The sequence below is a fragment of the Sparus aurata genome, chromosome 2, assembly GCF_900880675.1.
Source record: "Sparus aurata chromosome 2, fSpaAur1.1, whole genome shotgun sequence".
Lineage (NCBI taxonomy): Eukaryota > Metazoa > Chordata > Actinopteri > Spariformes > Sparidae > Sparus > Sparus aurata.
The window spans coordinates 19,286,170-19,311,939 of NC_044188.1; positions in this window are offsets into that span (position 1 = coordinate 19,286,170).

A 25,770-nucleotide genomic window follows, 5' to 3' on the forward strand; every position below is an offset into this window, starting at 1 on the left:
CACCCACACACCCTCACTCAGCCCCCCCGCCACCCCTCTCCTCCCCTCTCTTCTCCATCTCACACTTTTCCCCTTTCCCTGCCTGCCGTCTTTAACTTGCTGTAACGCTGAATCTCGCGGCTGTAGCCTATTGATAAGGCTTGGCCGGGGTTCATGTAAGGAAAAGCCCCCTTAAAAAAAAAAAAAAAGAAAAGAAAAGGGATCCGCGTGCGTATGCGTGCGTGATTGCGCACACTACTTCGTGGTCGTGCCCCCCCCCCCCCCCCCCCTCTCATGAATGCGCGTAAAGCGAAAAACAACGGGGAAAGTGTTTCAAGTGAAAAGAGGAAATGGCAGATGAGAATTGCTGATTTGTTGTGATTTGGGATGTTTTGGAAGACTTGTGGAGGTGAGAGCTTTCCTCCTGCGCCTGACTAATTGCATTACAAACCCGTTCCATCGTGACGCAACGGTCCGGTGAGGGGGGACCTTACAGCTGCGGGACACTGATGGCGCCCTGGGGAGCCGCCAACATCATCCTCGTACGTGTTAAACGTCACGACCTCATGAGCGCAAAAAAAAGAAAAAAGAAGAAAAAAAAAAACATCCGGGGGGAACATTCATGATCAAATCAGTGAATTAAATTACGTGAGGCTTAAACAATTAAGAGAATAAAAGGGGCGCAGAGGAATCACAGCCTGGAGCAGATAGTGTGAGAGCGCATTATGTTACAGCCATGTCCCATTCACCGAGTCGTTTCATCTCGCCTGCCGGTAGCCGGTCGGTAAAAGCTGACAGACGGTGTGGGATCGCGCAGTTACACGGTGCAGGGAGCACAGTTTCATTTTCCCCAGACGGCAAAACGAAAGGGATGCTTCACGGCTTGTCCCAGTGAAAGATGCGGTCCGTCCATCTCTGAGGGGTTTTCCCCGGTCGGCTGCAGAGCATCAAACAGCCTGGAAAAACTGCGAATTCAACATTTTTCTTGTCTTTTTTTTTCATTGCACATTCTACACAAACATGATGCTTATTTACTTTGAATGACAGCTGGGCGCTTGGATACTCCCCCTTCCCCCCTCCTTCCAACTTTGATTTGGAGTTGATTTTATGATCGAAATCGCCGAGAGGAGCCTTAAAGGTCTGCCTCGGCGTGAAGAGCTGCATGTGAGAGGAAGGCTTGTGGAGGAGAGGCGCATGAGACAGATTTGAATGCAGCTGCTCTCCGGCGGACTCTGTCCATGGTGCTGAAGCCAGGATGCGCTTCGTGCGGGCGGCAGGGGGAGGGGGGAGGGGGGCTGGCTCCTTCTCCGCTGCGCTCGCACCGTGTGCCACCGAGGACGCAGAGGCTGCAGGCAGGGCTGAAAGCAAACACCACAACGGGAGATGACAGTGATTAGTTGCTTCTCTCTGGATAAATGTGCGCTAATTAAGAAAATCACCTCGCGCTGCAGACTGTGACTCCTTCACCTGGCCCTCCGTGTGCACACCACACGTCACAAACCTAGGCTGTGGGGCATGCGGTGTATTTTCTGCCTGACACCTTCCAACTCATATCTCACCAATATTTTATAATGCTTGGCTTGCCGCAGACCAAACCAAATATACAGACAGTTAGTCCAAGCTTTACCTGCTACATGGGTGTTAATGGAAACACACAGTATCATTGGCAATATGCTGCAAATACATCCAGGGAGAGCCACGGCTGACTTTCCATCAGAATGGGGAGCATTCAGTGACTGAATTTTCACTTTTGGGTGAACTTATCTTTTGTCTAATACAGTTCCAGGTAGATAAATGAGCATATGGTGACTGGGTAGTTTCCCCTGGCTGTAACCTAATATAAGGAGGTTTGCAGCCATAATAGATCCACCTCACTCTGTGCAGGCTTTGTACAGCAGCCAGCTTACTAGAGTGTGCAGGATGCAGTGCAGGGAAACTCATCTCAAGTCAGTTTCTTAAACTTTTTCTTTGGTAAACCGGAGTTAAACCAATACAGTGACTGTACTGTACAATGGTGTGATTGTTTGATCCACTGCAGTTTACTTTCAGCTCACCACAGATGTAAACCTCTGAACAAAATGTCTCACTCACTTACTTATTTATGAATGCTCACTAGATGTGATGGGGACTTCCACTGCTGTCTTTGACTGTAGAAATGTGTTTCCATGCATGTTCAGTCCAACTTGGGACCTCAGGTTTTGCCGCCAGTATGTAAATGGGGCAGAAGGTCGTGACACAGTTGCACATTTAAAATGATTTTTTCCGACTGAGAGCAATTTCAGCTCTGCTTGCATTTTACGAACACAAACATGCAGATCCTTGAATGCAGCACCCAGTGGGAATAGTTTCCTTGTACAGTGGGGTGACTTGGTGTGTGTTTACAGGAATCTTTTAAAGGGATGTGTCTCGCTGAACGCTTTATGGAACTGTTCATGGTCATCCTCTGACATCAGTGGCTCTTGGAAAACAATAATTATGAGCACCCAGCTTTGGCTCTTCATGAGAAATCCATATGAGTTAGAAACAAATTGAATATGGTGCGTTTTTTTATGGTGCATATTGAATATGGTGCGTATTTTTTTCCCCAGTAAATGCGCTCCCTTATCAACAATGCTTCCCAAGTGTGTGTTTTTTTTTTTCTTGTCCTTCAGGACTAATGTTTAGTTAGTAAATGTTCAGAGGACTGTTTTTATTTTAGCTATTTTTTAAATAGAAGAGCCCTGTTGCTGATTTGCACATTCATATCAAAGCCATAGCCTACAGGTATCCGCTCCAGTACTTGTTTAATTCAAAGAGAAAAAAATGAAAATTAGTTTACCTGAGAATACCACAAAGAAAGAAGTTTGTGATTTCCTCCGACATCAGCACTGGGGCAAAGTTTTCAGAGCCCAACATCAGCTGACCAAGTGGCTCATATGTTCTCATATGAGTGTAATCCTAGCCCCAGGCTGGTCAATCAAAAATCAATCAGCCACCATTAAACAATCACTACTGCTAAAGAAAATCTATCTAACGTGACTCAGGCACGTAGTTTGCAGGCAAGATCATGTTTTGAAGTTTTATTCATGGTATGTTTAATTTCTTCCACGATTTCCCTGTCTCAGAATTGGCAACTGGCGAACACATGAAATGCTCTTGTAACAGTAAACGTGTGGATTTTCTCTGGGTTTGAACATTGTTGGTAGCCTTTGGGATGATGCACGCAAGTAAACAACTCAACAAGAGACATAAAAACTGTCTAACTGTTTGTCGACAAGCAACTATCAAACAATAGTTGCTTTACGTGCAAACAAATACATAACCTTTTCCAATACTAGTGATGCACTTTGGGAAAAAATGATTGTATTTTGTCCGTTGGCCCCTGAAACCTTGTATCTATTTTTTTCAGATTCCATTTTTCGGTGCCTCAGAAATGCAGAAAATGGACCATGCCCTTGAGATATATTATTTATGCACTGCATTATAAAATGTTAAGGATAAAGTTTTTTATTATTATTATTTATCCAGCCAGCAGACGGTTTAAGGAAAACAAATCTGAATCAAAGGATTATGTGAGGGCATAAATTCAATATACACAACAGTGCTGGCAAAACCAAATAATTTTTCTGCTAATCCAGAACCTACATCATCTTATTACACAGTATAGCATGAGGAATGAGAGTTACAACACAAAACGTTACGCACAGATACAATTAAACATCTTTCTGCTCTGCACAGCTAGTCAATATGGATGATGTCACAGCGGAAAAATATTGCCCGTTCTTCCATATCACAAAGTACGTTTTATCTTTACATCAGTATCCAATACATCTTAATCCATCCATCCATGTATCCATTGCCTCCCAGGCAAAATCACTGACTGCTGGAGAGACCAAAGTCAATTACTTAGTCTCAGTCAATATACCACCTTGGTGAGGCCCATCAACACAGAGTCCCATCGGCATGTGGTAATTGACACTCTTACGTTAGCTGTGGACCATATTAGGTGAAAATTGACATGCTGATTGTGAATTTAAGAAGTCTTTACCTTTCACTCTGGATATTTCTCGATACATTTAGATGAGCCAATCCTGTTTGTACACCGTTTCCCACATTTTTCGATGCAAAGAATTTTTAACCAGTTTAAGATCAATGGTAAAATTCCATAACAACAGTTCAGTCTCGTGCCCAAGGACGTCAACCATCATCAACCCAGCAATTAGTGGACGCTGCACCCTGCCTGCACAGCCACAGATGCTCATATTTAGTTTCCATTAACATGCTGAGGACATGATCAACCTCATACCTACTAAACAACAACTTTTTTTCATGCTGGCTTTTGTAGCTAGAAGTACAGCCTTGGGGCACCTCGGTAGCTCGGTGTACCCATAATGTGTACCCATAAGTGAGAATTTTTTTTTTTTTTTCACCCATTTTACCTTTGGCTGAAAAAAAAGGAAATATGAAGATTTCAAGATCAAATTCAAAAGCATTAGAGAGCACACATTTTGCACTTCTTGCCAAGGAGTTATAAATGTACTACTGCACTGTGGCAGACAATGTAACGCCCCGACACTCACACTCTGCTCTCTGTTTGCCAATACACAACAGCACTAATGCTGCCTATCTGTATCTGTCATCGCCATCCAGCCCTTGCAGTTGACCTTTTGACTCTGGTTAGAGAATAGCGTGAGACCTTGGAGTCAAGATGAACTCCCCGTGTGTTGGGATGTTTAAAACAGACACAAATAACCCGCTTTTGACATGGAAGAGTTGTATGGATCTATGTGTGTGTGTATGTGTGTGTGTGTTTAAACCTCCTCCCCCATCTTCCTTTGACCTAGCTCGATCTATTTTTGCTGTCATCATGCAGAGCTGGTGGTCATTATGGTTAGACCTCCCATAGATCGTACTTATGTACTAATGGACACCATGCCAGTGGCCGCCTTTAAAATCGCTCTGTTGAAAGAAGGACATATGGAGGCAATTATCTATCTATCTATCTGTCCATCTATCTATCTATCTATCTATCTATCTATCTATCTATCTATCTATCTATCTACAAACAAGCCATTAAAGGTTGCATCACAGGTGTTATGTCTGTGCCGGCAGAGACCTCCCCAGCTCGAAAGGTTACAAGAATAACACTCCTCCCCTTCACTTTCATCTCCATCCATCCATCCATCCATCCATCCATCCATCCATCCATCCACCCTTCTCTTCCTCCATCTCCCATCCCGTGATGACTCATCAATCTAAATGTCCTCCCCTTCCCCGCCCTCCTCATCCTCCTCTTCCCACCTCTCCTCCTCCTTACCCGCCACCTTTGCAGAGTGCCCTATGACTCACCCCCTCAACCGCGCTCCTCCAACCTCCAACTTTCCGTTAACCCTCCTGCATTTCCTCCAGCACATAATTAGGGTAATATCAGTACCTACCAGCCCTCTCTGTGTCCTTACCTCACCTTTATCTTTTCATCTCCCGTTTGCCCCGAAGCATCTTTCCGCCAACTCAACCTGCTGTGCCAAGGGAAATCGCCTTTTTTTCTTCTCCTTGTTTCTGCTGAAGAATATCCCTCTTTTTTTTTTTTTGAAACTCATTTCTCTCTTTCTCGCTCATTTTTCTCTCCTTCTCCCCGCAACCCCCTTCAGCTATCTTGTCTCTTATTGGAAACAGACAAAAAGAACATTAGCAGATATAAATCAATTGATGGCGTTACACTGTGAGGTTGCGGCTGGGGACTCGTCGCATTACTCTAAGTAAGGTGAAGATCAATGCGAGTCAATGTCGGCTGGTGAACAGTGCATTTATAACATGCGCCGGTGATCGTTCAGCCCCTGTGACTCGTGGCCGATTTCTTCATTGAAAGGGCGGATGGATTGGTGAACTGAAGGCAGTTAAGGAAAGACAGACAGGTTGTTATTCTCATTTTTATGCGAAAACCACAACTTTCCTCGAATTAGGTAAAATAATTCACTTCCAGAAAACAAGCATCTCTATCAGAAGTGGGTGTTGATGGCTCTAATGTTTCTTGAAAGTCAAATAAAAACATTCAGCACAAGTAAAAGGGTAGCAAAGTGTCATAACAGCTCAATGCAGCTTGTTGTATAGCAGTGCGAAGCTGACGCACAAGCCCACGCATCCTGGAGCCTCACAAACCTCCGAGGAGCTTTGAAGGCCTCTGCAGAACAAACTGGTGATTGACTGAACTAGCATGCTCATTACGGTTACAGACTCCACTCAGTCTCTCCTGTCAAATTAGAGCCCTCTGTGGTGATAAACCGTGACTTGTAAATAAATGGTATTATGGTTTGATTCAGTGACAGAGTGGCAGTGTGCCGCATCAATATGACTACCGGCGAGAATTAACGTCAGGCTAAATTACAGGCGGCTGGAACCGCGAGGTAGCTAGTAATTCAGCGATTAAGCCAGCACCATCGTGGTCGTCATTGTCTTGACAAGATGCAGGCGAGGTGTTGTGTTTTTCTTTAAAAAGTGACATTGTCTAATGTGTGAAGAATGTGCGCTCCAATTAAAAACATGCACACACAGCGTACAATGACTCAGATTCAGACACACAATGACTCAGATTCTCCTAAAGGATTGTGTGCTCGTGCTCGCTCGTCATTTCCTGCCATCATTATCAGCCGGTCACATCTATCCAATAGACCTCTTTTTCACAGTGGACATTTTGACCTCTCAAAGCAGGAAAAAGCACAGGTGTGACCAATAATGTTAACAATGACTCCTTTCTATCAAGTGTCCCAGTAAGCCGTGCCAGTGAGTGAACATGCACAATAACAGAGCCCTTTCACCAGCTCACCTAAATGGAATGCAGCTATCATTAATGTTGGAAGTTCCGCCTGTGCTTTTCCTGCTTTGACAAGACAAAATGTTTGCTGTGAAAAGAGTCTATAGCGCAGTAACAACCCAACACTGTCAGTCGAGCACCTTGCTGCAAGTCTTGTTATATATGGTTCTCTCTTGCAGCTTCATCATTCCATCTGCCTATCCGTCTCAGCAACCACCAGCACCTCTGTCTTGACTCCATGGGGGGAATCTGAGTCTGAGTGCCAAAGACTTTTCTGACAAGACTCAATAATCAAATATCATCTGCTGCAAAAAACCCATACTTCTTTCACTTGTGTCTCCTTACTATAACAATGGTGTTGATAATATATGTAGTGGCTTTTGCTGTCAAAAACAAATCTAATGTCTTCATGTTTTCTCTAACTCGACTATTTGTGCGCACAGTTTTCAGGATCATAGAACATAGAACACAGTAAAGAACAAAATGATGTACCTTGAAGCAACATTGTATCGAAATTGGAATTTTGTGTCATTTGGTGCACCCTACAGTTTATGAGTGCAACACCACTGTCACATCATTTGTAACAATTAGCAGATCCAGGCTCAAGGTGGGCAGCTTATTCTACTGTTGTTTCCCGTAGAACAGCACATACGCTGTCTTGTGCCGCAGTTGACAGATCGATGTGGCGGTTGACTCTTTGATAATGTCAAAAGTAAGTTTCAGCGTATATCGAGAAGACAAAGCTGTCAGACAATAAAAAGTACTTTATTATCTTATTTTATTGTCTACTTTATTATTTTATTTTATTGTCTACTTTACTTTTTTATTTATATCCTTATCTTGTATCTCTTGTTTCCTTTCATGCTGTATTTCTATTTCTACTTTGCGAGGAGCATCTGGAACAAAAAACAATTCCCCCCCGGGGATTAATAAAGTATTCCAAGTCTGATTCTGATGATGATGATTTACCTGTTCGGTGGTGTTGGAGTCAGAACTCAGCACTAACTCCCTTGTTAAATCCACGCAAACGTCCAGCTTCCGCAGCTGGATGACCAACACACTGTTGACAGAAAAGAGGTGGAGGAGGTGGTTCAGCCCCCGAGTTCACAGAGGAAGACTGTAACTGTTTAGCGTTAACATTTGACTGCACTGTAGTTACTGATGATGTTGCTCACTTTGGGAGACCCATGAACCACTGCTGTGATGACTCCTGAGTACGACAGGACTTGCAGCAATATTCCAACTGGCTCCTCTGCAGGAGAGAACAGGAGCAAGAGGCAGGATAAAGGGTTATGGTTGAAAGCACAGAAAAATATCAGGAAATGAGCAGATGTGCAACTTATTTTCAGGTAATTCTGCAGACACTGGCTCACTGCGCCTCGATGCGTAAGGTCCAGAGACAGCTTCACATTATCCGCGATGCTCTTGGATTGCATGACACATCTGCACAATAGAGGGACAATTCAAATTAGAAGCACTGCTACAGACAGTATGAGAGCACATCGTGGTTGAACAACTTGGAACAAAATCACACACCTAGGGAGCACCATCGGGGATTTCGTCAATGTTGGTAATAAAACAGTCTGTGGCTTTGAGTTCATACCCCATGCAGGTTCTGGCACTCAGCATCTGGAGGGCCATGTGAGCATTGACGGGGCATGTGTAGGTCATGCCCATGTCGACTGTAACTTGGTGCAGATCCACAGACAGAGATCTCATCTTTGTCGGCACACAGATGATAAAATCATACTCGTCCTACACAGAAACGCACTGAACAAAGAGCTTGAGAATATGTAAATTTGACAAAGGTTGGTAGACTTTTTTCTCCCTCCTGTCGCTGGAGGAATGGCACAGTTGTACATTCTCAAACAATCAGGGAACAACAAAAGAGGACTGAGAGATTCTTGTGTATTGTTAGTTTTTGCTCCTTCATATTGACCTGCAAAGTTAGCAGAGACACCAAAGAGTGATCAGTGTGAGTGTGTGTGCTTGGTGGTGATTCACCTGATAAACTCAGACTGGGGGTGATTATCACACACCTTGGGCTGGTTGTGGACCTCCTGCATGAAATGAGTCAACATCAGGAGGCCTTGCAGGGCGGACTTCATGTAGAAAGTCTGCGCCAGGATTGGGAGCTTTAAACGCAACAAGATAGAGTAGCATGGTTAGACTGAAAGCTTCAGGTTGATTTTTGTCAACTCGATATTTCATGTTGATTTTGGTATTTTGTGATTTGGCGCACACACAGTTTCTGAGTGCAACACCACTGTCGTACAGACAGCGGCAACGCCCGTCAACAATTCACAGTCACTATATCGTTACACGATATGACGAAGCTGCACACCTGTAAAGTTTAATGACCGCATCTTACACAGATGTTGTGACTACTGCTAACAAAATCTGTGCCTCTGCGTTTGTTCCCACTACACTAGGTGTCTCCAGGACCACACACACACACACACACACACACACACACACACACACACACACACACACACATACAGACTAATGAAGTGAAAACATCACCAGCCGACGCTGTCGCGGCTGGTAATCAATCTAGTAGAGGAGCAGAGTTGTTTTGTAATTGCTTATCTCTGCAGATGGAAGGCATTGAGGTTTCACAAAAAAGTACCAACGTGTCAACCTGTCAGGTCGGTGAGTTTATTCTGTAGCACTGAAATAATCCGTTAGGAGCAAGCCTCAGAAGTTTTCAGTTGAATGACAGTCTCATTACTGAAAAAAAGAACACACACACACACAATAACACATGGGCTCTGCAACACACAAATAAACATACTGAATTCTCCCAATGTCCTGCACTGGTGAAGCGTTTTGTTTATATACTGTAATGAATAGCAGTGTGTGTCTCTTGTATGTCTGTATTAATGTAAGTTTGCACAAAGAGTTCTAGCCTGCTTAGATAAATATGTACAGGAGCTCACAGAAGCGACTCAACAAGATGCACTCAAGTGCTGATGCTACCAAAACACCTGATTGAGAGTTGCATTGCTTGTCTGTCTTTGCGCACGTACCTTTTAATGCTGACAATATATAATTACTGTATGTGTTAACACCGTCCAGCCGTTTAAATAATCTTGCTTGGGTTAGTATAACTCCCAGAATTCTCCTCTTTCTCTCTGAAGAAGAAACGCGTAGTAGAAGTTTTGTCAACATAATGTATGAAGAATACAAATGTCAAATTAAGTTTTGAAATAGTTTATTTTTAAAAGTCACCCTATGCATTATGGGCCTTGTTGAATCTGTACTTGCTGTACTTGAGTCTACACACGTCTCAGTTCGTCCTCCTCGCCTTGTTTTTTGACGTATCCCTACAGAGATGGTATGGAGCTGGCAGGCAAATGACTTAGTCGGGCTAGTTGCCAAAACCATTAAACGCCATCCCTGGGTGCCTGTCAGATAATGATTACCCTCATGCGCTATGGTCCTGGATCTTCACACACCTTGTCTAAATGCTCTGCCCGGGTTCTGGCAAGGCAGACTAGATGCAGACTGTTTGACAGATCATAGACAGCACTGTCCCCACAGGCTGGCAGATGGCTATAAACAGCCTTGGTAATATGGCCGTATGAACACACACATACACACACACAAACACACACACACACAAATATGCACTTATGCCGATGGATTCTTACCTTTATATTCAAGTACAGATCTTAACAGATGCACTTGTGCACAAATAAAAAGATTAAAATGGACAGACTTGGCATGTGTTGTTGGGTCTGCAGGTCCATCTTTGAATATTTTTTACTTTAATATGCTTTTACTGAATGAATGCACACGGAACATCTCGCTGTATCTCTCAGTCAGATCTGTGCCAGCTCCTTTCTCCTCTTCTCTGATCCTGCCACGGGCCAACAAAATACATCTGGGAGTTCATACTGTGTGTGTGTGTGTGTGTGTGTGTGTGTGTGCGCGCGCATGTGTAAACGTGCACTAGATTTGCAGTGAGCCTGTTTGTGCGTAGTGTGTGTTGGCTTCTCAGCAAGCCTGCCAGGCTAAGAGTCCAACATCTGTGGGTTCAGATGTTTTCTAATGATATGCTAATGGTGCTGGAGGGGGACAAGTACAGAGGCTAATGTAGCGGTCACAAACCTCTGCCTCCGTCCTCCTATCTCTCTCCCTCCCTACTAGCCTGATGATTTAACCATCTCTTGTTTCTTTCTCCGAATTTTATTCGACTCAACCCTCCTTTTCTTTGTACCTATATGTGCCACTTAAAGGCATGATACGTGGGATTCAAAAAAACACCAAACAACAAACTTTTGGCAACAATTGGCAACTCCACACCCTAATAATAGGAACGACAGACACAATATTACATTAACAGCTCTTTATTTTGCCAACAATCTGACAGCGAACTGGGCACAGGCATACAGAATTAGGCACAGCAATGAAACAATACAACATGTGCTCTTATATCCGAGTATATGATGTTTAAAAATGCAACTTAAGAGCCTGTTAACAATGGCTGCGTACATAGAAACCATAAGATATAGTGTATGCCATTCATTCCAGGCATTATTGTGTATTGGTCACGTCAGCTGTTACGTAGAACATATGCAGTGTTATACAAGCCCTGGTTGGTCAAGGACACTTACACATAGCTAGATGTGTGCAAACAACAACGAGGTGACATACAGTCGCTGTGGATGATATACCTCTTTGTTGTACGAACACACTCATCTTTTTCCACATCAAGCCACATGGGTTCATAATGTATGGGCAATTTTGCTAGGAACAAGCCCAATACATATATGAGTATTTCAAACAAAAATAATGAAATTAATTTGTATCTTTTGTTTTTAAGCCACTATACTCTAAGTCTGTATGTTCTGTAACAGCATCAGCTACTCTGGCTCACCTCATGTAGACTTTTGGTCTAAACCCGCCATTGGCTGTCTATTTGTGTTGTTTTATTTTCTCCTCTCTTCTTCAAAATCCCACTGCGACAGTGGATAGCAACAACCTCCTAGCAATCCTCACGCTGTTAATGGCAAGTTAGGCTAACCCTAACCTGGTTGCTAACGGAAGAACCCAAAAAAGCCAGAGCATTTCTTTCCCCTATATTGGCATGATTATAGGTGCAGCCAGACCATTCTCCAGCACTGACAGCACTGTGGAGATAACAAAAAGCAACTTAATTTAATAAAAGGGAACAGATGCAGAAGACAAAGAATAACACAGGAGCCAACCAAGAGTGAGGGGAAACTCAGGCCTGAAAACACAGGGAGTGATTAACCAGTGAGATACAGGTGTACTCAGACACAGAGCGGGACAACCGACAAAGAGAGGAAGCAGAAATTGGTATATATTTTCAACATAAAACAGGAAATCACAAAACTAAAAACTAAATCCATGACCGTAGATGTGTCTGGTTATGACTGGGTATCAGTTATTACTTATGAAAAGATTTATGTTCAAAATAATATTTTTTTCCATTGGGATACATTTGCATTCCTGTCAACATATTTAACCGACTAATACATTAACTTGCACTTTTAAATGTAGGTTTTGTTTTGACTTTAGACTCTGATGTACGTTTTTTAATCGAGTTCTGTGTGTCCTATACTCTCTGTTTGTTGTTGCGAGGGATGGTTTGGTATTGGTATGGTATTTGAGGAGCAGATTTTAAATCAGAATCTCCAGCTCCTGTCTTTCTCCCTCACTCATACACACATACACACACACACACACACACACACGCACACACACACACACACACACACACACACACACACACACATACACCCACACACAAACAATATATCTGACCATCCATGTTCCCCTCACTCACCCACCTTCCTCGATAATAACCTGAGGCTTAACCCCAATCATGGCATACAGCTATGTGTGTGTTTGTGTGTGTGCATGTGTGTGTGTGTGTGTGAATGACAGGAGGAAAGATTTTACTGTGATGTGAATGTGCCTGCAGAGAATTGAATTGGAAGGGGAAGGTGGGGGTCTTCTACATCAGGGTTTTTATGTCAGCCCGAATATGACTTGCAGTCTGTGTGTGTGTGTGTGTGTGTGTGTGTGTGTGTGTTTGTGCACATCACATGACACGTCCTCACCACATGGTTGTTGATGTGTAGAGTTCTGAAGGGTGGAACGCTGTACACGCTTGCATGTTTTAACAAGCTTATCAGCAGTAACAGTCAGACTCTCACTACTGACATCGTTGACCTGAACTGCTTTAAAATTCATCTCCTGGAGCTGTTTTTTCAGTACAATCAATCTTCATTGTTCCCAAAGGTCAACACACAGGCCCTTCGAAATGATTAGAAAACATTGCTAAAATTCTAAGCAAAGCCAGTTTGATGATAATCATTATGTCTTCAGAAACACTCATATAGAGCTCATGTAGTCTAGTATTTCTTCTTGATGTTTATGTGATGCCCTCGGAGAATACATTCGCTGCACAAACGAATGTGTAATGGCCCCCTCAGGCAATGTTGCCAATAATGTAGTAGGATTTTAAAAAAAAAAGAAAAAAAAGTGCCTTGTTAGCAAACCGTAGCCAAATGGTAGCTGAGTCCTGATAACTGACAGAGACGGAGCCACACGCCCCCTCCTCTAATGCTGCTGCAGACAGATAAACCATGTTTGAAAAGTGTTTCTGACTGCCGGGGCAAAAACATCAACAACTTTGTGAATATGACCAGGAGTCAAAGCATTTGAAGTGGCAAGAACCTGAAGGGCTGAGAGGAAGCCTGGTCACATGTCTGAGTGTGTTACCCACGCTTAAATAGTGGTAAATAATGCATTGAAATAATTATCTTTACTTTTCTTTACAACATTATTGGGTTTTTTATGATGATAAAAAGTGGGTGTTATCGGCATTAAAGGTGTAAATTGTAAAATAATGGACAGAACTCAATGGTTGCTCAAAAAAGGTGGCGCCATATCACCAGAGTAACCGACAACTACGGCTTTTTGCGAGCTGTCCTCGGTCGTAGCTACCATTAGCTAGTTGGCTCATGACTCAGTTAGCCCTGCAGGCAACCACAAGTGAAAAGTAGTCAGGGGAAACAGCTGCGGTGATTGTGGAAAACACAAAACCCGAAACTGTTTAGGTGAGTTTTACTTTGTTTATGTTGAGTTTGGATGAACTAAAGAATTAACTAAAAGCTAGGAGAGCTTGTGAAACGTTGTGTGCAGGACAGGCTAGCTGGTTAGCATGCTAACTTACGATGAAACCTCTGCAACACAGAGGATAAACGTCTTTGACACAAGATGAACACTATTGTTTCTCCACATTCTGTTGATGTTAGTTAATGTTATGAATGTTTTTGCCTATAGCTCACAAATGGCACCTTTAATCAGCACTTAGATATCGTATAGTATTAAAAATAAACTTCACCTTTTTACACTTTAATCTCCCTCCTCCATTACTGTAACCTAATCCTGGCAGTGTATGTATTGCCTCAATCGCCACATCTTCATTTCCACATATACAAACAGTGCTATCACTTTGCAATAACACATCTAAAAAGAATAAGAATTAACGACAATAAAGAAGGAGGAAGGGATTAAAAAGGGCAATGACCTGTTAGCGTTAGCAATTTAGATATCAGGCAACTCTGCCTCCTGGCATTAAGTAGATTAAGCAATTTCCAAGAAAACTAAGAAAGCTGAGCCATACTTCACTAAATTATCTTGGCTTTTGTCGTAGATTGTACAGAGTCCTATTACACAGCATCATATGGGCATTATGTGCAAGGACAGCTGGCTCTAGTTTCCACTTTTCACAGTGACAAGGTCGTTCTTCCTTCCGGCAAATAACGAAGTATTTACAGTCATTCTAAATATGAGAAGGCAGTGATATTGTTCAATCACAAACTCCTTTAAAAAAGGGGGAGTAGGTGTAGATAACAGGAGAAAAAGACAAAAAACTGCACATTTTTAGATTTAGATGTACTGTTGATGTGACTAATTTTTGGATACAAATGTGTACATGAAAAGTTATGCCCACTACATCCACCCCTACCACTTCCATTGGAGGTTGAAGTAGCTTCAAATTAAATAATCTATTAAATGAATGAATGAATATGCATATAATGAAAGAAAAAAACTCCACATATATTATACTGTCATTTATACAGTGCAGGTGTTCCATCTTTCCATGTTCAAATAGTTTTCCCTACTTCAGCGAGACTTACTCCAAACAGACTCACACACAAGTACAGTACAAAGTCTAAAAGAAGCACATATACATGCCTGTGGCAGCGTCGTGTTGGTGATCTCATGGGTTTTGGCAGAAAGCAGGTGCTCATGAATATTCAGCAGAGGGGAAGTGGTCCAAATGTCTGCTTTTCAACCCAATCAACATTACCCGTGTGCATGCAGGCAGGTATGTGGGCGGGATGGAGACATTTAGGGTATATGGGGATGTGGAAATATGAATGTATATGTATGTTTTTTTTTCCTTGCATTTATATCTCAGCGGTTCCAGCAGCAGTTTAGCAACATAACAGCCGTTCCTCTGTGAGTGGCCTGTCCCTCATCAGTATGCACAGTCGGGTTCACCGTGGGAAACGCAATTTAGCAGGAATCTTAGAGTTCTCTGCATGAATGTAAGAAACTGAGTTGGTCCTATTCTTTGTGCCAGCAACTTTGTACTCTTTCACATATAACAAGGTTATTTCCCTCCAAGAAACATGACTTATGTTGAGACTCCCAGGCACGATTTCCAGAGATTTGTAATGACATCCTGTTCTGATGTATCTAATCCTAAATTACCCAATTATGTCAAAGTGAAAGCTCCATATGCATATGTGTACCATACTGACATTTCTACAAAACCTGTCATATCCCACTTACATTACGTTTATGACTTGGTTTTCATATCATGAGGATCATCGTTCAGATCCAGGTAGGAAGGTTGCCAAGTCTGTGAATGGGGTTCTAGGGGTCTTCAACATTGGTTGACATGTGTAACATCTGGGGATTACAGATTTATTACGGGAGACACCACTGAATCATCTTAAGGAGACTTCAAGACAATTTTAAGCCAATTTTTGAGGCAGCAAAATCAGATATCTTTAAGGGGAAGTTGTGACATCTCCAGCTGTATTTGTGGTGACAAAGCAGATCTTTTAAGCCAAAACATGACATTTTAAAGAAATGTGATGTTGTAATGTTAAGAAAAATAAAGTTAAAACACATCAGTGTTTTGCAAAAACGTACATTGCCAACATGTATTCTGGCAGTGGAGTGTAATCATCACTGGTCCAACCAGATTTGAGGGATCACATGATGAGTTCAGTGGAGATCATCTTTGTGTTGAGTGTGGTTTCAAGTAGCGTTCAAGTACTTGATATCGAGATCCGTCTTGGTTTAGGGGGATTTGTCGAAAACACTGGTATCAATACACTGGGTCTGTAAGATCGACATTTTTGAGCATCAGTATTCTGGAGAAACCCCCAGTGTGAGACAAAGGACCAATCGAACACACTCACTGCGACATGTAAAATCTGAGCTATGAGTCATTTATGAATCGCAAGCAGTTAGCTGAATGTAGCTCTGTGTGTGTGTGTGTGTGTGTGTGTGTGTGTGTGTGTGGGGGGGGTATTGTGAATGTGCTGATGGGAAGACAAGTGCCGTTTTCCCACTCTTCCGGTCCTCTTGTTTAGCTTGTTAGTGGAACACAGAAACAGAGCTGTTTCCTTAATCAACATGAATAATGGAACGCTTGTTTGTTTTCACTGTAAACTGTAGAAAGTCATGTCTGCAGTCTGCACGTGCCCCGACACGTACTGTGTGTGTACGTGCGAGACAAAAAAGCATGCATGTGTACGTGTTCTGCGTGTTGCGTGGCAATACCTTATGCATGGCAGACACGGCGCAAATAAAATTGTGATCAATTATTTACTTTCAGATTTGTATGGGATGTATGACTTTGCTCGGATGTGTGTACGTGGAGACAATGTCAAGAAAATAAAGTAAGGGGTGATTTTTTTCTTTGCGTGTGTGTGTGGCAGATTCATATATAATGAGGGTGCTGGCACTGTCTGTCCAACCCCTTCTTAGAAAATGGTGTGTATGTGTGTGACTGCATTTCAGGTGTGTGACATCTATCTGTTCATCTTTACTTTTCTTTGCATTTGCATGTGTGTGTGTGTGTGTGTGCGTGTGTGTGTGTGTGTGTGTGTGTGTGTGTGTGTGTGTGTGTGTGTAAGTGCTTGCCAGTAGCTCCTTGAGATACCTGAAGAGCACTTTGCCTCTTTGGGTGGATTTAGCTGTATCCGTCTCTTTTCATCTCTGTGTCTTGGACCTTTTTCCCTCCTTCTCACAATCATTTTGTCACTTCACCATTTGGTATAAAAGCTTTCTGTCTGTGTGTCCCTTTTCATCTCTTCATTTCTGTCAAGTGTCTCGGTGTCTCTCCCTCTTTCCTTAACTTCTTGTTCCCACATCCCCTCCCTCCCACTCGGCCTCTCTTCTCAACACTGCAGCTCTGTGCCCAAAAGGACTTGATGTTTGTTCACGGTTTACCTGTATAGCCGCAGCACTCTGGGGGTCCATTAACTTGGCCACTTAGCTCTACACCGCTGTGTGCACAAATTTGCAATTTGCTCCAGGTGTAAAAGGGGCTGCAACATCAGTTGTCATCCACTTGTAGCAGTCCCGTTGTGTAAAGGATTCAAATCACCTGTGTGCAGGGTGGGGAGACTTCAGTCGTAATTAATGAAGGGAAGCAGCTTGGGGCATTTCCCTCCCAGCCAATCAGGGTGTGCAGTGCCCTTTTGTGAAGGCTTAAGAGAGGTGGGGAACTGACCTCGCACTGCGGACATCATCCTGATAGATTGCCAGACAGAAACTCTGTTCTGTTCAGGCCCCTATGGAGATTTCTGTGCTGTAATTGTAATATTTAATTCCAGCTGATTGAAATTGTGTTTATCTTCAGCCAAGTAGAGCAACCACAAAACTGTCACTGTCAACTAGGCTACCTGCATCAGGATCGTCCTTATTTGTTACTTCATAAGTAGTTGACATTTTGCATCCCCTGTGATGTACATATTATTTGATTATGTTTTTATGTATTTACTGCCAGTAGCACCACACACTGACGTTTTAAGACTAGGTACCAAAAAACCACAAGGTGAGGGTTTTGAAAACATCACGGTTTGGCTGAAAATACCTGTTTTGGTTGGCAAAACACAGCTTGAAATGTCCTGACTTCCCATCAAAAATATCACTTTTTTGTGACCACAAACGCTATGTCACATTTACAAATGTGCAAATGCTCGAAACTGTCTCGAACTGTGGTCACCGTGATAGTATTTTACGGGGGTACTGATACTTGGCATTTAGGATCGCGCCAAAATGAAGTCCAGACTCTGGTGGGCATGATTGGATGAAGAGAATGGCTGAGACCTGGACGGGTTGGAGGACGGTTGTGACAGTTGCACTGAAATAACAACTAACATCAGCAGAGAATAATAGAACTGAGGCCACACACTTTAATTATCACTGCTAAATCAAAATTTACAGCTAATTCTCTGCTGTGTGAACTTTGTACTTTTAATGAATCCAAACATTGCAACAGACCCTCCTCTGTTTATTTAATACAAAATCTGTCAACCCAACCCTTTGTTGGCTCATTGGCCATCCTCCACATAATCAACAGGATAAATGAGCTACAGACAAGGATGCCAGATGGATTAGAGAAAATGGTCTTTGTAGAAAGCTTGTGTTTAAACTCTCTGAACCTGACAGGCCTGATATACAACATAAACATTGGCAACAATGAGTGGTTCCGTGTCATCTAGCCAATGGGCTGTTGTGAAATTGCACTTAATGGTTTCTGTCACATTTATGTGAGTCTGTATTTAAAAAGCAATATGCTGTCTTCACTAAGCAAACAGTGGCTTTCTTCATATGTAATCTGTGTGTTCATTTAATGTAATATGATAATATGATATGTCATGACTGAAACATGGATGATGAACAAGATGAGGAAAGACGACAGAGGATGCATCATCAGGAAAACAGTGAGAATGATGAGTTCAGAATAATAACAGACATTTAAAGGTGTTATCTTGACTTGTGCATGCTTCTTTCCAAGATTAGTAAGGAACAATCCCCTTCATGATACTACAACTTTTTGTTTAGCTTTTTTTAAATTTGATAATAACTCACTTTTTCCTTCTCTAACTTCCTGTCATGTACCTCAAATGGCATTTGAAGTGTGGCTCATGCAAATCTTTTAATTTTTTTAAGGGCCAATATGGAATATATTGACAATTAAACATAAAATACAAAAAGTAGATTTTTACAAAAGTTATATTTACAGTATACTTTCAATATATGTTGGTCCTCTGAGCTAATGTCAGAAGAGCAGAAGTGTAGCACTCTGGCTTGGGTGTGACAGCGAAAGGGGTGAAAATATGAAAATACCCTTCCAAAATCATCTTGCGACTTGCCAGGAGGTCATATACTCCTGGCTTGCCATACAACTGTGTTGGACTACTTCCACGAAAGCAATCCCACAGCTCTCAGTGGCATTCGAGAAAATATGTGGTGTGCATGCAGAGAGAGGGGGGAAAAGAAAAAAAAGAAAAAAGGAAATTGATTCCAGGAGAGGACAGTCTGATGGTGGACGGGACAGACAGAGGTAATCAAAACAAAAGCTTCTGTGTCAGGACATCATGGTGTTTGGCATAATTCAAACCCTCTATAGTGCCTGTTTAGTTTAACATCATTTGGGGCTCGGGATGATTGCTGATTGAGGTGTGGTTGCTGTCATTTGTGCAGTTTTTGATCATCTTGTGTGTGTGAACTTTTATTTTACTTTTGACAGTAGGATGTAAAACATTTTACCTGAGGGGGCTGTCAACATAAAATAGAAGAATCAAGCAATAAAGCATCTCAAAAGAACCAAATCTATCAAGGAAGCCCCTGTAAGACCTGGCACAGGGCACAAAATTGACCTTTCGCTTTTACCAAATGAACAAAATGTGTTTAAACTGAATTAGAAACACAGCACATTCATGATTCAAATAAAATCCTCTCAACACACTTCTCAGCTTTGTCCCCATGCACAAACACATCCACTAACACACGCACACACACACACACCAGACCATGCTTAATTAGTTATTTCCGGAGGTAGCGGGGAGCTAAATGCCAACCATCCGTCAGTGGTCTACTGTGTGAAACCCTCTTTTTCTCTCTCTCTCTCTCTCTCTCTCTCTCTCTCTCTCTCTCTCTCTCTCTCTCTCTCTCCCTCTCTCTCTCTCTCCACCTCCCCCCATCTCTGTCTCCTCATCTTTATTCTCTTTCAGCTTCATCTCTCAGGTCTCCTCTCTCGCTCTTCATTTATTCTCTGTGAACTCCCCTTTCTCTTAATCCATCCTCACGTTTGTATAATTCACCTTCTCTCTCTCACTCTCCCTTTCTTTTCCCTACAGTAACTCTCCATCGCTCTTTCTCCATCTCCATCTCCTTCTCTCACCTCTTCCACATCCCCCTCTCCGACCGAGCGCCTGCTGTGAGCGGTGGGAGGAGTTGCTAACCTTTCCTGACCTTTTAGCTGCAGTGCAATGAGGTTTCTCTCCCTCTCTCAGCAGGTATTTATCCTGATAGGTAAATAAATAATAACAATCATTATCTATGAGGAGGAAATCCCATCATTTTAAACCTCATTGAACTGGGAGGTGCAGACTCCAAGCACAGCATGCTACAAGTTAAGAAGTATAAGGGTAAAATTAGAGAATATACTGCAGACCAACGATGGTGTGCATAACTTGACTTGACTGTTCATTTTGCCTCCTTAGTATTTCGTGCATGAAAGTTTCTATTTCACACAAGAGTCAGAATCACAGACTCTCCACTTCAACACTCAGAATTGGCATGTACTGTGTCTCCTAATCGGGACAATCGTTTCCAATAGTATGATTGTGTAAAGTGTAAGTGGCATTCTCTGACCCCAGAGCTGCATCCATTTTCACATACTGCAGTAACTGTGAAGCATAGCAAACGTGTCCATACAAGGCATCAGGGGTCATTGAGTAGTTTGATGTGTATCACATGCTATGGCTCTCACTGTCACTAGATCTTAATCCAATTACAGTAAATATCTTTTTGTGATCTGTGGCTTTTAGGAGAAAGATATTCTACGGTAGAGATTGGAGACTTGTAAAATACTTGAAAATACCTATTAGGGCTGTGATATAACAATAACTTTGACTCAACCTGTGTACCTTGATTTGGTGCCTCCCTCTATGTAAGCATTCAGGTAATTCCTACAGTCGGTCTCATAAGCTCTCGTCATAAGGTCTGGGTTTATAGTTAAGTGATTGGTGTTAACGTCCAGGCCTGGGGCCAGAAACGGCCAGCTGATCCTCACTCACAAAATAACCAAATGTGTATATATACTGTGCAAGCAGCTTATTATGGTCCATATTTACATGTCTTTGTAGCCAGTAAACTCTTGCAGCCATTTTTATTATGACAGGAGCAAAGGAGGAGGTAAAGGGATGCAGTTGCAGAGGTACAAATTCTGCATACGGAGGAGGTTGGTATGGATGGATGAACACACCTAGACTTCTCCAGGATCCACTTTGTAAGAAAACAGATTTTTGAACCTCATTCCCAACTTGTCATATATCCATGTTTTGGGATGGTGACTGACCCGACCCAACAATCCCCAAGGGTCAGTAGTAGGGTATGAGACTCAAAAATCAACTTTTAACTAACTTGTGTAACTAAAGTACTTCATTAAACCCAAACCATGGTTGTACTTTGGTGCCTAAACCAAAACAAACAATTTCAGAATATTAACTATTTAAAGACAGGTCCGGTACAACAAATATAAGGTATGTCTGTAAATTATACTCCAACTGTCATATACGCTGTTTGGGAGTCGTCTGACAGCCGACTATTAACATAGCAATCAATCTGCCACCAAACCCCTTGAACCCCCCACCCCCCCCCCCCCCCGCGCAAAGATTGTGCTGCAGCAAGACACTCCTTTGAGAAGTGTCCTTCTAGAAACATCCACAGACCTACATGGCAAAATCAGTTGGAGGTGTGTGACCTGCTGATAAGAGCTGCCACATCAACATACTACAGATGGATATGATGGATGGGCTGTTCTGTGTCCTCTTCATTTTAAGGCCAACCCTCTGCTACAAGCATGTGTTGGTAAGGAAATGGCCCATAGAGAGATTTTCTCCCTGACAGCTCTCTTTTTCCTGATGGGTCCCCATCCTCAGCTCTGACGTCATATCTAGATGCGGGCCATCACAAGATAAATGCTATGTTGTCAGCACCCTCGCATCATGAGTTCCGGCTCATGTGGATGGAGCCCTGTTGCCCATTGTCCCCCTGTGGTTTTCCTTGAGTCAACATGACAGTCCATTGTTGGAGGTGGCTGCGCTTGCAGAAAGCTGTTTTATGCGCTGCCCCTGCCACATCTGATATGCCCCCTGTTGGTGAGGATCAGTCGGTGTGGTGACCGCACTAACCAAGCGCATGGCAGGGGTGACTCATCTAATGATGCCGTCACTCTGGCAATAGGCCATATAGCACTTGAGGCCATTTGTGGTGGATGAGTATGGTGTAAATAGGTTTGTTTCCTTGTTGAATGATGTAAAGTACACTTGCTCTGTCCATCAGTTCTGTCTAAAGTTATACATGAGTGGACTTTTTAAAAGTGTTACGGTCAAAAGAGGATATCCCCACTGTCCTGCTTAATAAGCTCCACATTGTTTTACGCCAACCTCTAATGGACAGGGGCTGTCTCATCCTGCTATCAGGTGTATGTGTCACTCATTTCCTCTTGTCAGTTGAAGTCGGGCAAGAGGGCTGTGTTAAGTCACTTTATCTTAATATGCTTCCTGCAGGGAGAGAGGTGGAGGACACAGAGTGTGTTTAAATCCCCTCAGTGGGAGATTCCGCTGGAGCTCAAAGCTCTCTGGAGTCCTCCTTGAGCAAATCTAGTAGATTTCATTTAAGGTCCTCCCTGTCAAGATAGCTTTTCCGCTGGCTTCGACCTCAGCTGGGGAGGTGAGTAATAGCCACACCAGTCCACCGTCAGTCCAACGAAGTTAGTTGTCGGTTTGTGATCACCAGCTCGTTCGACAACCAACTATATAGAGCCAACTAGAAGCAATACAAGGGACAAGGGTAACGAACAGATACTGAAATTATCATCATACCTATTTCTAACCATTTCTTTCGCTGTTCTCTTGATTGGTGATTCCTCCTGTTGATCTCCCTATTTCTAAGTGACACAAATCAAATGGGTGTTTCTTAGTTTTCTGTGTGGGATACATGTAATGTTACCTGGCAACCCAACCCAGAGGCAGACATGAGTGTGTGCAAATGACCCTGCCTGGTGTTTGTCACTTGTTCCCATGCTCGCTTAAGCCCTCTGGTCAGTTTGCCTCTGGAAATGGATAAAGCACGTCCCAATGAGAGGAACCACATCTCATGTAACTCTGTTTTGTGCATAACCTCAGAGTGGACAACTTGTTACATTGTACACAAATTCAAAATCACAATCAGTCGACTGTATCATGTTATCATTCCTTTCATATTCCTTCCTCTTCTTGGCAATGCCGTATACCTTTGATTACGTTTTGGATGTTCTCTATGTTCTTTTTTTTATCATCATATTTATTCTGTTAATCTGTGGTGCGGGTTGTATGGGGGCGGAGGCATCAAGGATACGATATTTGCCAAAACCCCAGGAAATAATGCTCTTTTTCACAGCCTAATGTCGGCGGATATAGATCATCTCCTCCAAAGACATTTTACACTGTTGGTGAACACAAAACTCTCGCCCACGACTGCGATCTTTCTTTGTCAGGTTCTGGAGAAAAATAGCTGATTGTTGAGTCTCCTCATGTCATCAAATACCAATGCTTTGAGTTGGTATGTGGCCTGAAATTATTCCCTGCCTTTAGGTTCCAAAGGTTTGAACACACTTGAAAACCTTTAACAACCACAACAACAGAAAAAAAGAAAATCCCAGACTGTCTGCGAGACCACAATGTCTTGAGAAAGAACTTACCTATTAGAGAATGTATATATAATAGGAACAAATGTCTCGTCACACCACATCTCAGTCACCATCCAAAAATCATCATTGGTGCCTGAGAACATCAGCAATTACTTTAAATCAGGGCAGCTCATCATCCCACTAGGAAGAAATCAGATGTTTGCAGAGACCATTAGAGCACTTTTCAACCCGCTGTGGAACTGTAAATTTTTTTAGAGATGCAGGGCAAACAGCACAGATCAAACCAATGACAACAATGAACAGGGAAATTAGTCAAATCATTATCATAGAATATCATATGTATCGCGTGTGCAATGTAAATATCTCAGCAACTATTGTCCCTTTAAAGGCCTATTTAGCATTTTGCAACATGTTTCAATAAGGGATCGAACAGACAAAGTGCACGGGTGACGTTTACATGACATCATTACTTTGTGTTTACCTGAAGGCTGATTTTGAGTACATGTGTGCATGCAAGTTGGCATTCAGTTGATACGGTTACTGCTGCACATAGAGGAAAAAAACAATAGTAATAGTTCACAATGTGCTGGCCCTCCAAGGCAAACTTACAAAGGTGTGTGTGTGTGTGTGTGTGTGTGTGTGTGTGTGTGTGTGTGTGTGTGTGTGTGTGTGTGTGCGTGTGTGTGTGTGTGTGTGTGTGTGTGTGTATGACAGAGAGAGAGAGAGAGAGAGAGAGAGAGAGAGAGAGAGAGAGAGAGAGCATGTAGCCAAATTGGCAGGTGCACAGGAATCTTTAACATTATATAATTTAGCATGATTTCTTGTGACCTGGAAAGAAACAATGCTCATGTTACACCTCTACAAATAATGTGAGCCGCAGCACACTGCAGAGGCTGTGTGTGTGTGTGTGTGTGTGTGTGTGCGCGCGCGTCTGCCACAGAGTAACTAAGCCAACTCCGAGAGGGAGAAACGAGGAGCAGGGGAATGCAGTGAAGGAGATAAATGTTTTTTATTCAAAGGAGCCCAGCCTGTGGCGCCGTGCTCCTTCTCTTTTTTCTTCTCGTTTAATTAAGAAAGCAATCCCTCCTTCCCCTGAGCTCCCTCACTCTTAGTCTCACTCGTTCTGGCGGAAGCCACGTTTAATAAATGATCATGATGATAATGGCGGGTGACAGCGAGTGGTGTGTGGGTGCACATGCATGTGTGTGCATGTGTGGCTGTCAACACCGCTCTAACCCATACAGCCGCCTCGCTACAGTAGCACAGATTTAAGATTTCACATGTGACACAGTGAATTAATTGTGCTCACATACAGTAGAGGAGCAGAGGATGAACTTTGCAGTAACAAGCAAAGCTGCAGCCAGATCATTTCTATAACATCAACATTTTATGTTTTTCATCTTTTTCATTAATTTTCTCGTGCTGCCTGGTGCCACCCTGCAAACACCACCACAGCAGGATTTGTCATATTTCATCATATTGCCAAGAAAAAATGAAGCCATTTGAGTGCATGGGATGTTCTTGTATGGGACAAAGTGGTTTTACACCTGAACTGGCTTTATGGAAAATGAATTTGAATATTTTTGTCATTACATCGAAAGAATGTATTCAATCATAACACCACAGGCTGTGTTGAGTTTAGTTCCCTGGAGGCTCCCTGGTTTTAGTTCACTGAGGGTTCAAGAATTGCCTCGCATAGTCCCGATGCCTGTCATTACTCTTTCACATTTAGGAGCACATGATCTGTTAACAATAGTACATCTGAAAGACAGAAAAAATGTCTGAGTTTATAGCACTGCCACACTCAACAAATTCTCCAAATGTAGCTGTACAAAATAGGCTATACTCTGATAGAAGGGTTTTCTGATCTGGTTCTTTAATCTGCAGGAGGACATAATTTATTTGCAACTTCCAAAGCAGCTTAGAATTGGTATTCAAAAATAAACGTTTATTATAACACTGGTAAAGGGCTGATATATTTAGGCACAAAATCCACATGGTTACGTTT